The 15,488-nt window shown below is 42.2% G+C and overlaps 1 non-coding gene across 1 annotated transcript; it reads left to right on the top strand.

Moving 5' to 3' along the window:
- Positions 1 to 5,327: 5,327 nt before the first annotated feature.
- On the top strand, positions 5,328 to 5,435 carry LOC130950673 (small nucleolar RNA R71). The gene has a single exon (XR_009073681.1). It is a non-coding gene; the product is annotated as a small nucleolar RNA R71 (small nucleolar RNA).
- The last annotated feature ends 10,053 nt before the right edge of the window (positions 5,436 to 15,488 follow it).

A 15,488-nucleotide genomic window follows, 5' to 3' on the forward strand; every position in this document is an offset into this window, starting at 1 on the left:
GGTTGCTAGTGGGAATGATTGAGCGTTGGATAAACTCCAACCACCCTCTAGCCACGGGCTTGAGGTCATGCCTTCTCAATTGAACCGGCTTCCCTCTTGAATCTCTCTTCCATTGGGCGCCCTCTTCACAAATGTCAGTGAGGACTTGGTCCAACCTTTGATCAAAGTTGACCCTTCTAGTGTAAGGATGTTCATCTCCTTGCATCATGGGCAAGTTGAATGCCAACCTCACATTTTCTGGACTAAAATCTAAGTATTTCCCCCGAACCATAGTAAGCCAATTCTTTGGATCCGGGTTCACACTTTGATCATGGTTCTTGGTGATCCATGCATTGGCATAGAACTCTTGAACCATTAAGATTCCGACTTGTTGAATGGGGTTGGTGAGAACTTCCCAACCTCTTTTTCGGATCTCATGTCGGATCTTCGGATATTCACTCTTTTTGAGTGAAAAAGGGACCTCGGGGATCACCTTCTTCAAGGCCACAACTTCATAGAAGTGGTCTTGATGCACCCTTGAGATGAATCTCTCCATCTCCCATGACTCGGAGGTGGAAGCTTTTGCCTTCCCTTTCATCTTTCTAGACGTTTCTCCGGCCTTAGATGCCATAAATGGTTATGGAAAAACAAAAAGCAATGCTTTTACCACACCAAACTTAAAAGGTTTACTCGTCCTCGAGCAAAAGAAGAAAGAAGAGAGTAGAAGAAGAAGAAATGAGGAAGAAGGGAATGGCTTTGTGTTCGGCCAAAAGGGGGAGAAGTGGTGTTTAGGTTTTGTGAAAATGAAGGGGTGAAGAAGGGTTTATATAGGAGAGGGGGGGCTCATGGTTCGGTCATGTATGGGTGGGTTTAGGAGGGAAAGTGGTTTGAATTTGAAGGGTGAGGTAGGTGGGGTTTTATGAAGGATGGATGTGAGTGGTGAAGAGAAAGATGGGATTTGATAGGTGAAGGTTTTTTGGGGAAGAGGTATTGAGGTGATTGGTGAATGGGTGAAGAAGAGAGAGAGTGGTGGGGTTGGTGGGGATCCTGTGGGGTCCACAGATCCTGAGGTGTCAAGGAAAAGTCATCCCTGCACCAAATGGCATGCAAAATCACGTTTTGAGCCAACTCTGGCGTTAAAAGCCGGGCTGGTGCCCCTTTCTGGCGTTTAACGCCAGGTTCTTGCCCTTTCCTGGCGTTTAACGCCAGTATGGTGCCCCTTTCTGGCGTTAAACGCCCAGAATGGTGCCAGACTGGGCGTTAAACGCCCAACTGCTAACCTTACTGGCGTTTAAACGCCAGTAGGTTCTTCCTCCAGGGTGTGCTATTTTTCTTCCTGTTTTTCATTCTATTTTTGCTTTTTCAATTGATTTTGTGACTTCTCATGATCATCAACCTACAAAATAAAATAAAATAACAAAAGAAAATAGATAAAATATAACATTGGGTTGCCTCCCAACAAGCGCTTCTTTAATGTCAGTAGCTTGACAGAGGGCTCTCATGGAGCCTCACAGATACTCAGAGCAATGTTGGAACCTCCCAACACCAAACTTAGAGTTTGAATGTGGGGGTTCAACACCAAACTTAGAGTTTGGTTGTGGCCTCCCAACACCAAACTTAGAGTTTGACTGTGGGGGCTCTGCTTGACTCTGATTTGAGAGAAGCTCTTCATGCTTCCTCTCCATGGTGACAGAGGGACATCCTTGAGCCTTAAACACAAAGGATTTTTCATTCACTTGAATGATCAGTTCACCTCCATCAACATCAATCACAGCCTTTGCTGTGGCTAGGAAGGGTCTGCCAAGGATGATGGTTTCATCCATGCACTTCCCAGTCTCTAGGACTATGAAATCAGCAGGGATGTAATGGTCTTCAATCTTCACCAAAACATCCTCTACAAGTCCATGAGCTTGTTTTCTTGAATTGTCTGCCATCTCTAGTGAGATTCTTGCAGCTTGCACCTCAAAGATCCCTAGCTTCTCCATTACAGAGAGAGGTATAAGGTTTACACTTAATCCTAAGTCACACAGGGCCTTCTTGAAGGTCATGGTGCCTATGGTACAAGGTATGGAAAACTTCCCAGGATCTTGTCTCTTTTGAGGTAATTTCTGCCTAGACAAGTCATCCAGTTCTTTGGTGAGCAAAGAGGGTTCATCCTCCCAAGTCTCATTTCCAAATAACTTGTCATTTAGCTTCATGATTGCTCCAAGGTATTTAGCAACTTGCTCTTCAGTGACATACTCATCCTCTTCAGAGGAAGAATACTCATCAGAGCTCATGAAAGGCAGAAGTAAGTCCAATGGAATCTCTATGGTCTCATTTTGAGCCTCAGATTCCTATGGTTCATCATTGGGGAACTCAGTGGAGGTCAGTGCACGCCCATTGAGGTCTTCCTCAGTGGCGTTCACTTCCTCTCCTCCCTCTCCAAATTCGGCCATGTTTATGGCCTTGCACTCTCCTTTTGGATTTTCTTCTGTGTTGCTTGGAAGAGTACTTGGAGGGAGTTCAGTAACTTTCTTGCTCAGCTGTCCCACTTGTGCCTCCAAATTCCTAATGGAGGACCTTGTTTCAGTCATGAAACTTTGGGTGGTTTTGATTAGATCAGAGACCATGGTTGCTAAGTCAGAGGTATTCTGCTTAGAATTCTCTATCTGTTGCTGAGAAGATGATGGAAAAGGCTTGCCATTGCTAAACCTGTTTCTTCCACTATTATTGTTGTTGAAACCTTGTTGAGGTCTCTGTTGATCCTTCCATGAGAAATTTGGGTGATTTCTCCATGAAGAATTATAGGTGTTTCCATAGGGTTCTCCTAGGTAATTTGATGACAAGTCATCATATACCCATTTTTCAAGCTAATTTCACTTGTTTTGTTAGCATTTATGCACTTTCTTGCATCCTAAGTTAGTGATTTGGAGTGAAAATGCATAACTTCTATAAATCAAGCAACCACTATGAATTTAATGTTAATCATTGAGGTTTGAGCTAATTTTAATTGCATTTTAATTGATTTATAAGCCTCTTGAAATTAGTGATACTTTGAGTGGTTGTTTGGTTTATTATAGGTGAAGAAAAGAAAAGAAAATGAAAAGCGTGGCATAAAAAGTGTAGCCAAGAAAAGGAAAGCGTGGCCGAATCAAGAAATAGCGTGCCGCATCACAATGGAGGAAGCAACCTTGCCCTCCACAAGGGCAGAATGCCCTCTAGGAGGGCAGCATTAAGTGACCGAACCAAGAAAGGCAACTCTGCCCTGCCCACTCCAAAGGGCAGAGCACAAAATAATGCCTTGGAACCAAGAGAAGCAATTTCTGCCCTGCCCTTGTGGAGAGCAGGATCGGGCTCCATGAGGAAAGAAATTCAAGGGAAAATGACACCCATGCATGCTACAAGGTTCGAACCAAGAACCATGAGGAAGCCAAGCCTTGAGACCAACTAGCGTGCCAAGAAATCAAAAGAAAAAGTGGCGTATTTGCAAGCTCCCAGGATCGAACCCGAGGCGTGAAGGAAGGACCCTGCCCTGCCCTTGGCACGGGCAGGGCGGCAATTGAACCTGGCGCATCAACAAGCACCAACGCGCGCACCAATTCCTTCCTTGGCACGATCCTGGCGCGCGCGTCCCATCCCTGGCGCACCAAACCGATCCTGCCCTGCCCTTGGCGCGGGCAGGGCAGCCTCCCACGCACCAGCGCATCCTGGCGCGCCAAATTCCTTCCTGGCGCATCAACTTTTCTTCTTGGCAGCACCATCCGCGCGCAACGCTCGTCCTTGGCGCATCAACCTTTCTCGCCCTGCCCTTGGCGCGGGCAGGGCAGCCTCTGGCGCACCAAATTTTCTCCTCTTGCGCACCAACTCGCACCAACAAGCAACATGGCCGCACCAACTTCTTGTGCCTAGCATCAATTTTCTGCCCTGCCCTCCACAAGGGCAGGGCAGCCTCCTGGGAGTGGTTTTTGGGCCAAAATTCAAATTAAAAATAAATTTGAATTCATTTCTTCACTAATCCAAAAGCCCATCCAAATCCCATTATCCAAGAATAGAAAGTGTATAAATAGGACTTAGTTTGATGTAATGAAAGACTTTTATGCTCACTTTTGAATTTTTACTTTTACCTTGGATTTTGAATTTTCATTTTCACATTCCTTTGGAGCTTTGACTCTCTTGGAATTGTTCTGGAGAGAATTGGCCGAGACTTCAGAGGATCAAGGGAGAGTTGATTGATCTCCTTCCTCAATTCCCTTGGGCAATTATACTCTTCTGCTTTCTGAGTTGTGGATGTGTGAAATTGGGGAAATTCTGTCCCAATTCCTATTCTAGCTCTGTTTAAATTTGCTTTCTGCATAATTCACTTTCAATTCGGTTCTTCTATTGCTTCTTCTTTCATTTTCTGTCAATTGCTCAGCTCATTCAGATCTGGGAAGGAAATTGGGTTTTAGGCTCTGCTACCTAAGCCCTTGGGATCCGGAGATCACTTTTGGTTCTTCTATGAACCTTACTGCACTTTAATTTCCTTGCTGTTTAAATTTCTGCTTGCATCCAATTCAATTTCTGCTACCTTCTTTACTGCAATTTACTTCTTCTTGTTTAGATCCTGCAATCCCATTCCTCAATTCCCCTTTACATTCAGCAATTTATCTTTCTTGCCATTTAAGTTACTGCAATTTAAGTTTCTTGCACTTTAATTTTCAGTCATTTACTTTCTTGCTCTTTAAGTTTCTGCACTTTTACTCTTCTGTTCTTTATTTTACTGCATTTCTCCCTTCCCCCTTTACATTTACTGTCATTTAATTTCTGATAAACACAAATCACTCAACCAAAACTTGATTCGCTTGACTAAACCACCCACTAAACTAAAATTGCTCAATCCTTCAATCCCTGTGGGATCGACCTCACTCATGTGAGTTATTATTACTTGATGCGACCCGGTACACTTGCCGGTGAGTTTTGTGTTGGATCGTTTTCCACACATCATAATTCACCTCTTCCATTGAAGGGTTCTCAGGATCATAAGCTTTTTCTTCAGATGAAGCATCCTTAGTACTGCTTGGTGCATTTTGTATTCCAGACAGACTTTGAGAAATCAAATTGACTTGTTGAGTCAATATCTTATTCTGAGCTAATATGGCATTCAGAGTGTCAATCTCAAGAACTCCTTTCTTCTGATTAGTCCCATTGTTCACAGGATTCCTTTCAGAAGTGTACATGAATTGGTTATTTGCAACCATTTCAATTAGCTCTTGAGCCTCTGTAGGCGTCTTCTTCAGATGAAGAGATCCTCCAGCAGAGCTATCCAAAGACATCTTGGATAGTTCAGAGAGACCATCATAGAAAATATCTATGATGCTCCATTCAGAAAGCATGTCAGAAGGACATCTTCTGACCAATTGTTTGTATCTTTCCCAAGCTTCATAGAGGGATTCTCCATCCTTCTGTCTGAAGGTTTGGACTTCCACTCTAAGCTTACTCAATTTTTGAGGTGGAAAGAACTTTGCCAAGAAGGCATTGACTAGCTTTTCCCATGAGTCCAGGCTTTCTTTAGGTTGTGAGTCCAACCATGTTCTAGCTCTGTCTCTTACAGCAAAAGGGAATAGCATTAGTCTGTAGACCTCAGGGTCAACCCCATTAGTCTTGACAGTGTCACAGATTTGCAAGAATTCAGCTAAGAACTGATGAGGATCTTCCAATGGAAGTCCATGGAACTTGCAATTCTGTTGCATTAGAGAAACTAATTGAGGCTTAAGCTCAAAGTTATTTGCTCCAATGGCAGGGATAGAGATGCTTCTCCCATAGAAGTCGGGAGTAGGTGCAGTAAAGTCACCCAGCACCTTCCTTGCATTGTTGGCATTGTTGTTGTTTTCGGCTGCCATGGGTTCTTCTTCTTTGAAGAATTCGGTTAGGTTCTCTACAGAGATTTGTGCCTTAGCTTCTCTTAGCTTTCGCTTCAAGGTCCTTTCAGGTTCAGGGTCAGCTTCAACAAGAATGCCTTTGTCTTTGTTCCTGCTCATATGAAGGAGAAGAGAACAAGAAAATATGGAATCCTCTATGTCACAGTATGGAGATTCCTTGAGGTGTCAGAGGAGCAGAAAAATAGAAGAAAGAGGTAGAAGAATTTGAATTTAGTGAGATAGAGTTCGAATTGTGCATTGAGGAGGAGTGGTACTCCATAAATAGAAGGATGTGAAAAGAGGGGAAGAAATTTCGAAAATTCAATTGAAAAGATTTTAAAAACATTTTGAAAAACTTTAATTGATTTTCGAAAACCAAGGGTGGGAAAGAAATCAAGTGATTTTTGAAAAAGAATTTGAAATTGGAAATTAAAAAGATTTGATTGGAAACTATTTTGAAAAAGATGTGATTAAAGAGATATGATTGAAAAGTTATGGTTTTAAAAAGATGTGATTGAGAAGATATGATTTGAAAAACAATTTTAAAAAGATTTGATTTTAAAAATTAATGACTTGCCTAACAAGAAAAGATATGATCCAAACATTAAACCTTTCTCAACAGAAAAGGCAACAAATTTGAGATGTTCAATCAAATCATTAATTGTTAGTAAGTATCTTTGAAAAAGGAAAGAAATTGATTTTGAAAAAGATTTGATTGAAAAGATTTGATTTGAAAAAGATTTGATTTTGAAAAACTTTGAAAACTTGAAAAAAAAATTGATTTGAAAACAAAATCTTCCCTCTTGTGCCATCCTGGCGTTAAACGCCCAGAATGGTGCACATTCTGGCGTTTAACACCCAGTGCACTACCTTTTTGGGCGTTAAATGCCCAACCAGGCACCCTGGCTGGCGTTTAAACGCCAGTCTGTCCTTCTTCACTGGGCGTTTTGAACGCCCAGCTTTTTCTGTGTAATTCCTCTGCTGCATGTTTTGAATCTTCAATTCCTTGTACTATTGACTTGAAAATAGAACCAAGATCAAATAGACAATGCATGCAAGACACCAAACTTAAAATTAGACACTAGACTCAACAAGAAACATAAAATCTTTTTTTGGTTTTTATGGTTTTGTAATTTTTTTGTGCTTTTTCGAAAATTATATGAAAATAGAAAATAAAGGTTTCAGAATTCTTAATTTGAATTCCAGGAATCATTGCAATGCTAGTCTAAGACTCCGGTCCAGGAATTAGACATGGCTTCACAGCCAGCCAAGCTTTCGAAGAAAGCTTCGGTCCAAAACACTAGACATGGCCAATGGCCAGCCAAGCCTTAGCAGATCATTGCTCCAATAGCAAGATTGATAGAAATCAACAAGCTATTGTGATGATCAGTTGAAACCTCGGTCCAATAAGATTAGACATGGCTTCTCAGCCAGCCAGATTTTAACAGATCATCATGAAACTCTAGAATTCATTCTTAAGAACTCTGAAGAAAAATACCTAATCTAAGCAACAAGATGAACCGTCAGTTGTCCATACACAAAACAATCCCCGGCAATGGCGCCAAAAACTTGGTGTGCGAAATTGTGATCATTACTTTTCACAACTCAATTAATCCCTAGTAATGGCCCCAAGAACTTGGTGCTCACTACCATGGCATAAACACAACTTTGCACAACTAACCAGCAAGTGCACTAGGTGGTCCAAGTAATAAACCTTACGCGAGTAAGGGTCGATCCCACGGAGATTGTTGGTATGAAGCAAGCTATGGTCACCTTGTAAATCTTAGTCAGGCAGACTCAAATGGGTATAAGTGATATATGAATAAAACATAAAGATAAAGATAGGGATACTTATGTATATCGTTGGTGAGAGCTTCAGATAAGCGTATGAAGATGCTTGTCCCTTCCGTCTCTCTGCTTTCTTACTGTCTTCATCCAATCCTTCTTACTCCTTTCCATGGCAAGCTTATGCAAGGGTTTCACCGTTGTCAGTGGCTACCTCCCATCCTCTCAGTGGAAATGTTCAACGCACCATGTCACGGCACGGCTATCCATCTGTCGGTTCTCGATCAGGCCGAAATAGAATCCATTGATTCTTTTGCGTCTGTCACTAACGCCCCGCCTTCAGGAGTTTGAAGCACGTCACAGTCATTCAATCATTGAATCCTACTCAGAATACCACAGACAAGGTTAGACCTTCCGGATTCTCTTGAATGCCGCCATCAGTTCTTGCCTATACCACGAAGACTCTGATCTCACGGAATGGCTGGCTCGTTTGTCAGGCGAGCACTCGGTTGTCAGGCGATCAACCATGCATCGTGTATCAGGAATCCAAGAGATATTCACCCAATCTAAGGTAGAACGGAGGTGGTTGTCAGTCACACGTTCATAGGTGAGAATGATGATGAGTGTCACGGATCATCACATTCATCAAGTTGAAGAACAAGTGATATCTTGGACAAAGAACAAGCGGAATTGAATAGAAGAACAATAGTAATTGCATTAATACTCGAGGTACAGCAGAGCTCCACACCTTAATCTATGGTGTGTAGAAACTCCACCGTTGAAAATACATAAGAACAAGGTCTAGGCATGGCCGAATGGCCAGCCTCCCAAAGTGAGTTCAATCATAAAAACATGATCAAAAGCTCCCAAATACAATAGTAAAAGGTCCTATATATAGAGAACTAGTAGCCTAGGGTGTACAGAGATGAGTAAATGACATAAAAATCCACTTCCGGGCCCACTTGGTGTGTGCTTGGGCTGAGCAATGAAGCATTTTCGTGTAGAGACTCTTCTTGGAGTTAAACGCCAGCTTTTATGCCAGTTTGGGCGTTTAACTCCCATTTTGGTGCCAGTTCCGGCGTTTAACGCTGGAAATTCTGAGGGTGGCTTTGAACGCCGGTTTGGGCCATCAAATCTTGGGCAAAGTATGGACTATCATATATTTCTGGAAAGCCCAGGATGTCTACTTTCCAACGCTGTTGAGAGCGCGCCAATTGGGCTTCTGTAGCTCCGGAAAATCCACTTCGAGTGCAGGGAGGTCAGAATCCAACAGCATCTGCAGTCCTTTTCAGTCTCTGAATCAGATTTTTGCTCAGGTCCCTCAATTTCAGCCAGAAAATACCTGAAATCACAGAAAAACACACAAACTCATAGTAAAGTCCAGAAAAGTGAATTTTAACTAAAAACTAATAAAAATATACTAAAAACTCAACTCAAACTACTAAAAATATACTAAAAATAATGCCAAAAAGCGTACAAATTATCCGCTCATCAGAGGCCATTTTTGAGGACCTCTAGATTAAATTTGGATGCCCATTTGGGAACCTACTCATTCGAGATAGATGGGAGAGTTGTAAGTTTTAGCCTAGAAGAGGCAATGAGGCACCCACCGGAGAACCATTCCATATTTCGGTGTGATCTAATTGACAACATTGTGGCAGAAGTACATTATGAAAAGCTAGAAGAGAAACATATGATTGAAGGAAATAGTAAAGATCCAAGTGAAGAAGTTCAAGTGACAAGCCAAGAGCAAAAGCTAGAATTGAAGCCATTACCACCCCACCTAAAGTACTCATACCTTGATGAAGCCCACAAGTTTTCAGTGATCATAGCAAGGGAACTAAATCCTCAACAAGAAGAGAAGTTGTTACGTGTTTTGAGGAAGAACAGAAGGGCAATAAGGTGGAGTTTGGCAGATCTAGTGGGGGTAAGTCCCAAGTGTGTGAGCATCGGATCTTTTTGGAAGAGGAAGCTAGACCAGTGAGACAACCTCAAAGGAGATTAAATCCTACTATTTTAGAGGTTGTCAAGAAAGAGGTAACATGGTTACTTGAGGTAGACATCATCTACCCTATTTCGGATAGTGAATGGGTGAGCTCCGTTCAAGTTGTGCCTAAGAAGTCCGGGGTAACCACAATCAAGAACGAAAGTGGGGAGCTCATAGCAACACGGGTGCAAAACTCTTGGCGAGTATGCATAGACTATCGAAGGTTGAATGCGGCCACTAGAAAAGATCATTTTTCACTTCCATTTATCGATCAAATGCTCGATCGATTATCCGGTAAATCTCATTATTGCTTCCTAGATGGCTATTCGAGATACTTCCAAATACACATTGCTTTAGAGGACCAAGAAAAAACAACATTTACTTGCCCTTTTGGAACTTATGCCTACAGCGTATACCATTCGGCTTATGTAATGCACCGGTAACTTTCCAAAGGTGCATGATGAGCATCTTTGTGGGATTTATCACAATGGAGCAACTTGGACATGCAGGATTTTATTGGAGATTCATCAAGAATTTTAGCAAGGTAGAATTGCCTCTCTCAAGGTTGCTACAAAAAAATGTTGAGTTTGATTTAAGCAAGGAATGCATGGAGGCTTTCGACAAGCTCAAGGTAGCATTGACCCAAGCTCCCATTGTGCAAGGCCGGATTGGAGTCGGCCATTTGAAATAATGTGTGATGCTTTAAATTTTTCCATGGGAGCCGCATTAGCACAACGCGAGGGTAAGAATCCATATGTCATAGCCTATGCATCAAAAACACTAGATGGAGCCCAATCCAACTACACTACTACTGAAAAAGAACTTTTGGCCATTGTTTTTGCCTTGGACAAATTCCGAGCATATCTTCTCAGTTCAAAGGTGGTAGTGTACTCGGATCATGCGGCATTAAAGTATTTGTTGGCTAAGAAAGAATCCAAACCGAGATTGATTAGATGGGTTTCATTGTTGCAAGAGTTCGACTTGGAAATCAAGGATAGGAGTGGTACGCAAAACCTAGTGGCGGACCATCTAAGTCGCCTTGAACATACAAAAGGCGATACTACTCCTATCAATGATTCATTTCCCTTTGAGGGCTTGCATGCAATCTCGGAAACCATTCCTTGGTATGCACCAATCGCCAATTACTTAGTATCTCGCTCCTTCCCTCCTAATCTCTCCAAACATCAAAGGGATAAGCTAAAAAGCGAATCCAAATACTATGTGTGGGATGACCCATACCTTTGGAGATGTGGGACAGATCAAGTAATTCGGAGGTGCATTCCACAAATCGAATTCCACTCAATCTTGGAAGCTTGCCACTCCTCCGAAGGAGGAGGCCACTTTGGACCTCAAAGAACGGCAAGGAAAATCCTAGATTGTGGCTTTTGGTGGCCAACTCTTTTCAAGGACTCTTCTCATTTTTGTAAATCTTGTTCTCAATGCATTAGATTTGGTAATATCTCTAAGAAGGATGAAATTTCCTAACAAACTATGCTATTTTGTGAAATTTTTGACGTGTGGGGAATCGACTTCATGGGGCCATTCCCAAATTCTAATGGTTTCCTCTAGATTCTACTTGTCGTTGATTATGTGTCCAAATGGGTGGAAGCAATACCCACCCGGACGGATGATGCTAACGTGGTCCTTTCTTTTGTGAGAAATAATATCATTTGTAGATTTGGGTCGCCACAAGCAATCGTGAGTGACCAAGGTTCACACTTTTGCAACAAAAGAATGGATGGACTAATGAGGAAATATGGCATCATGCATAAAGTAGCCATGACCTACCACCCACAAACAAATGGCCAAGCCGAGATTTCCAATCGGGAGATTAAACGCATCTTGGAAAGGATTGTGAAACCCAATAGGAAAGATTGGAGTGCCAAGCTCACTGATGCATTATGGGCCTACCGAACGGCTTACAAAACGCCAATTAGCGTGAGTCCCTTTTGGTTGGTGTATGGCAAAGCTTGCCATTTACCGGTGGAAATAGAGCACAAGGCGTATTGGGCTATCAAGGAATGTAATCCGAGTTTGGGTGTAGCCGGAATTGAGAGGAAATTACAATTAACGGAGTTGGAATGTTTGAGGCTTGAAGCTTATGAGAACTCTAGACTTTACAAGAAAAAAATGAAAGCCATCCATGATAGGAACATAAGAGGCAAAGAATTCAAGGCCGGGGATCTTGTCCTTCTTTACAATTCTAGATTGAGATTGTTGCCCGGTAAACTAAGGTCAAAATGGGAAGGCCTATATGAAGTAGTGAAGGCGGAACCCTATGGGGTTTACCATTTGCGCCATCCTTCAAGTTCGGATATCTTCAAGGTCAATGGGCACCGTCTCAAGTTGTATCATGGTGAGCAAATGAAGAGCAACAAAGAGATTGAGGTATTCTTTTTGGAAGATGCACCTCTTGGCAAAGAGCAATGAACAAGTAAAAGTCCAACTTAAGGACATTAAACAAAAGTGCTAGGTGGGAGACAACCCACCATGGTGAGATCTATCCTATCTCCTCTTTGTGTATAGTTTTTGAATTCTTCGTTGTTTTGTAATTGCTTAGCTATACTTTTGCTTGATTAGAATTGCTTGTGTCTACCTTGGATAACTTGTTCATAAAGACTTGCATTGATTTTTCCATGAATGACTTGATTGTGTGGTAGAAGCACACTTCTCTTTAGATTTTGCATTGATTTTAGGTGTTTTTGACTTCTTTGGCTTGTTTGGCTTGTGGACACATGACATTAGGCATTTAAAAAAAAAGGGGGAGAAGGGCACGCGTGCGCGCACTGTGCGCGTATGCGTTCCTAGGCTTTCGCAACTCCTGGGCAATTTACCAGAGAGTTGTGCATATTCTGGGCCAGCTTTGGGCCCTAGGCATAACCAACATCACGCGTGCTTGCACCAGACGCGTACGCGTCCATGGCAATTCGCGTAAAAACACGCATACGCGTCACTACTGCGTTTTGCGATCTTGGGCTATTGTCCAGAGAGTTGTGCCCTGGTTGGGCTAATTTCATGCTACTGGCCCAACTGAACTCACGCGTAGGCGCACCTGGTGCGCATGCGTACCTTGACCATAATGCCAATCGACGCGACAGTGCACCGTGCACGTCTGCGTCGCTCACCAAATTTTATTTTCTGGTACACTTTCCCGAGAGTTGGGCCAGAGTTGTGCCCAACTTGTGCTGAGAGCACAACACATATGCACGCGCATGCGCACATGGCGCTCGCGCGCACACTCACATTTCGCTGCTTCACAAACATGCGCACCGTGCGCGTCCGCACCCTTACTGATTTTGCCCATGCACGCGCACGCATGCATAGCGCACGCGCGTCGGTTTCGCGAACCAATTAAATTAGAGTGCGCCTTTTTCCTTCCATTTTCTTTCTTTCTTCTTACCACCACCCCTCTTCCTCACCTCTCCCCTCCTCTACCATCCATACCTCCTCTTAACCACCACCTCCGGCGGACCCACACCTCTCTTTTCTCTCTTCCCTCTTTTCTTCTTCACTAACCTTTCTCTCACCTCCATACCCTATCTCCTCTTCCCCCTCTCAAGGTACTCCTCCCTTCTAATTTTTGTTTCCTTTTCCCTTTTTCCATTCCCTTAGTTACATGCTCTTACTCTTTTTCTTAAGTAGTTGTATTCATGTTCTCCTTGTTTGTTGCATTTTCTTTCCCTATTTCTTTTCATTTTCATGGGTGTTCTAAGTGGAGCTTACTCTTGCATTGATGAGTTTGTTTGATTTACTTGCTTTCTTTTGTGTTTAGTGGTGTGATATGATGATTGATGATGCTTTATGGGATGCTACATTGTCACTCTTCTCTAAGTTTTTTGTCATTAAGGGATGCACACCAAGTGTTTGATGAAAGACTCATATGACTTCTTGGAATTATTTTTGACTAAAGTGTTCTCTATTTTGGTGTTCTTTCTCATTCACTTGTTTGTTCATGTATGTATTGAGCTTACTACATTTCTTGCTTCATTTCTACAAGATCATCCCCTATTTTTCTTACTTCTTGTTGTTGATGATTAAGAGTGTGTGCTTCTCATGCTTCTTGTTTGCATGCCTATACCACTCATGCATCACATGCTAGTGACTAGCTATGATCTTTATTATTGCCTTAGCTACATGTTGCAGCTGTCATGTATCTAGGCCATTTATTCTCTTGTGCTTTGATGAGCGGATAATTTGTACGCTTTTTGGCATTGTTTTTAGTATATTTTTAGTATGATCTAGTTAGTTTTTAGTATATTTTTATTAGTTTTTAGTTAAAATTCACTTTTCTGGACTTTACTATGAGTTTGTGTGTTTTTCTGTGATTTCAGGTATTTTCTGGCTGAAATTGAGGGACCTGAGCAAAAATCTGATTCAGAGACTAAAAAGGACTGCAGATGCTGTTGGATTCTGACCTCCCTGCACTCGAAGTGGATTTTCTGGAGCTACAGAAGTCCAATTGGCGCGCTCTCAATGGCATTAGAAAGTAGACATCCTGGGCTTTCCAGCAATATATGATAGTCCATACTTTGCCCAAGATTTGATGGCCCAAACCGGCGTTCAAAGTCACCATCAGAATTCCCAGCGTTAAACGCCAGAACTGGCACAAGGATGGGAGTTAAACGCCCAAACTGGCATAAAAGCTGGCATTTAACTCCAAGAAGAGTCTCTACACGAAAATGCTTCAATGCTCAGCCCAAGCACACACCAAGTGGGCCCGGAAGTGGATTTTTATGTCATTTACTCATCTCTGTAAACCCTAGGCTACTAGTTCTCTATAAGTAGGACCTTTTACTATTGTATTTTCATCTTCTGATCTTTGGAATCTTTTGATCTTTAGATCTTTTGATCACTTTAGATCTCTAGATCACGTTTGGAGGCTGGCCATTCGGCCATGCCTAGACCTTGTTCTTATGTATTTTCAACGGTGGAATTTCTACACACCATAGATTAAGGTGTGGAGCTCTACTGTACCTCGAGTATTAATGCAATTACTATTGTTCTCCTATTCAATTCCGCTTATTCTTGTTCCAAGATATTAATTTGCACCCAAGAACATGATGAATGTGATGATTATGTGACACTCATCATCATTCTCACTTATGAACGAGTGCCTGACAACCACTTCTGTTCTACAAGCAAACAAGGCTTGAATGTTTATCTCTTGGATTCTTTAACCGGAATCTTCGTGGTATAAGCTAGAACTGATGGCGGCATTCAAGAGAATCCGGAAGGTCCAAACCTTGTCTGTGGTATTCTAAGTAGGATTCAGTGATTGAATGACTGTGACGAGCTTCAAACTCGCGATTGTGGGGCGTTAGTGACAGACGCAAAAGAATCATTGGATTCTATTCCGACATGATCGAGAACCGACAGCTGGATAGCCGTGCCGTGATAGGGTGGGTTGAACATTTCCACTGAGAGGATGGGATGTAGCCACTGACAACGGTGAAACCCTTGCATACAGCTTGCCATGGAAAGGAGTAAGAAGGATTGGATGAAGACAGTAGGAAAGCAGAGAGACGGAAGGGACCAAGCATCTTCATACGCTTATCTGAAATTCCCACCAATGAATTACATAAGTATCTCTATCTTTATCTTTATGTTTTATTCATCATTCATAACCATTTGAGTTTGCCTGACTAAGATTTACAAGGTGACCATAGCTTGCTTCATACCAACAATCTCTGTGGGATCGACCCTTACTCGCATAAGGTTTATTACTTGGACGACCCAGTACACTTGCTGGTTAGTTGTGCGAAGTTGTGTTTATGCCATGGTATTGAACACCAAGTTTTTGGATTCATTACCAAGGATTAATTGAGTTGTGAAAAGTATTGATCACAATTTCATCTACC

This window comes from Arachis stenosperma, chromosome 1 (assembly GCF_014773155.1).
Source record: "Arachis stenosperma cultivar V10309 chromosome 1, arast.V10309.gnm1.PFL2, whole genome shotgun sequence".
Classification (NCBI taxonomy): domain Eukaryota; kingdom Viridiplantae; phylum Streptophyta; class Magnoliopsida; order Fabales; family Fabaceae; genus Arachis; species Arachis stenosperma.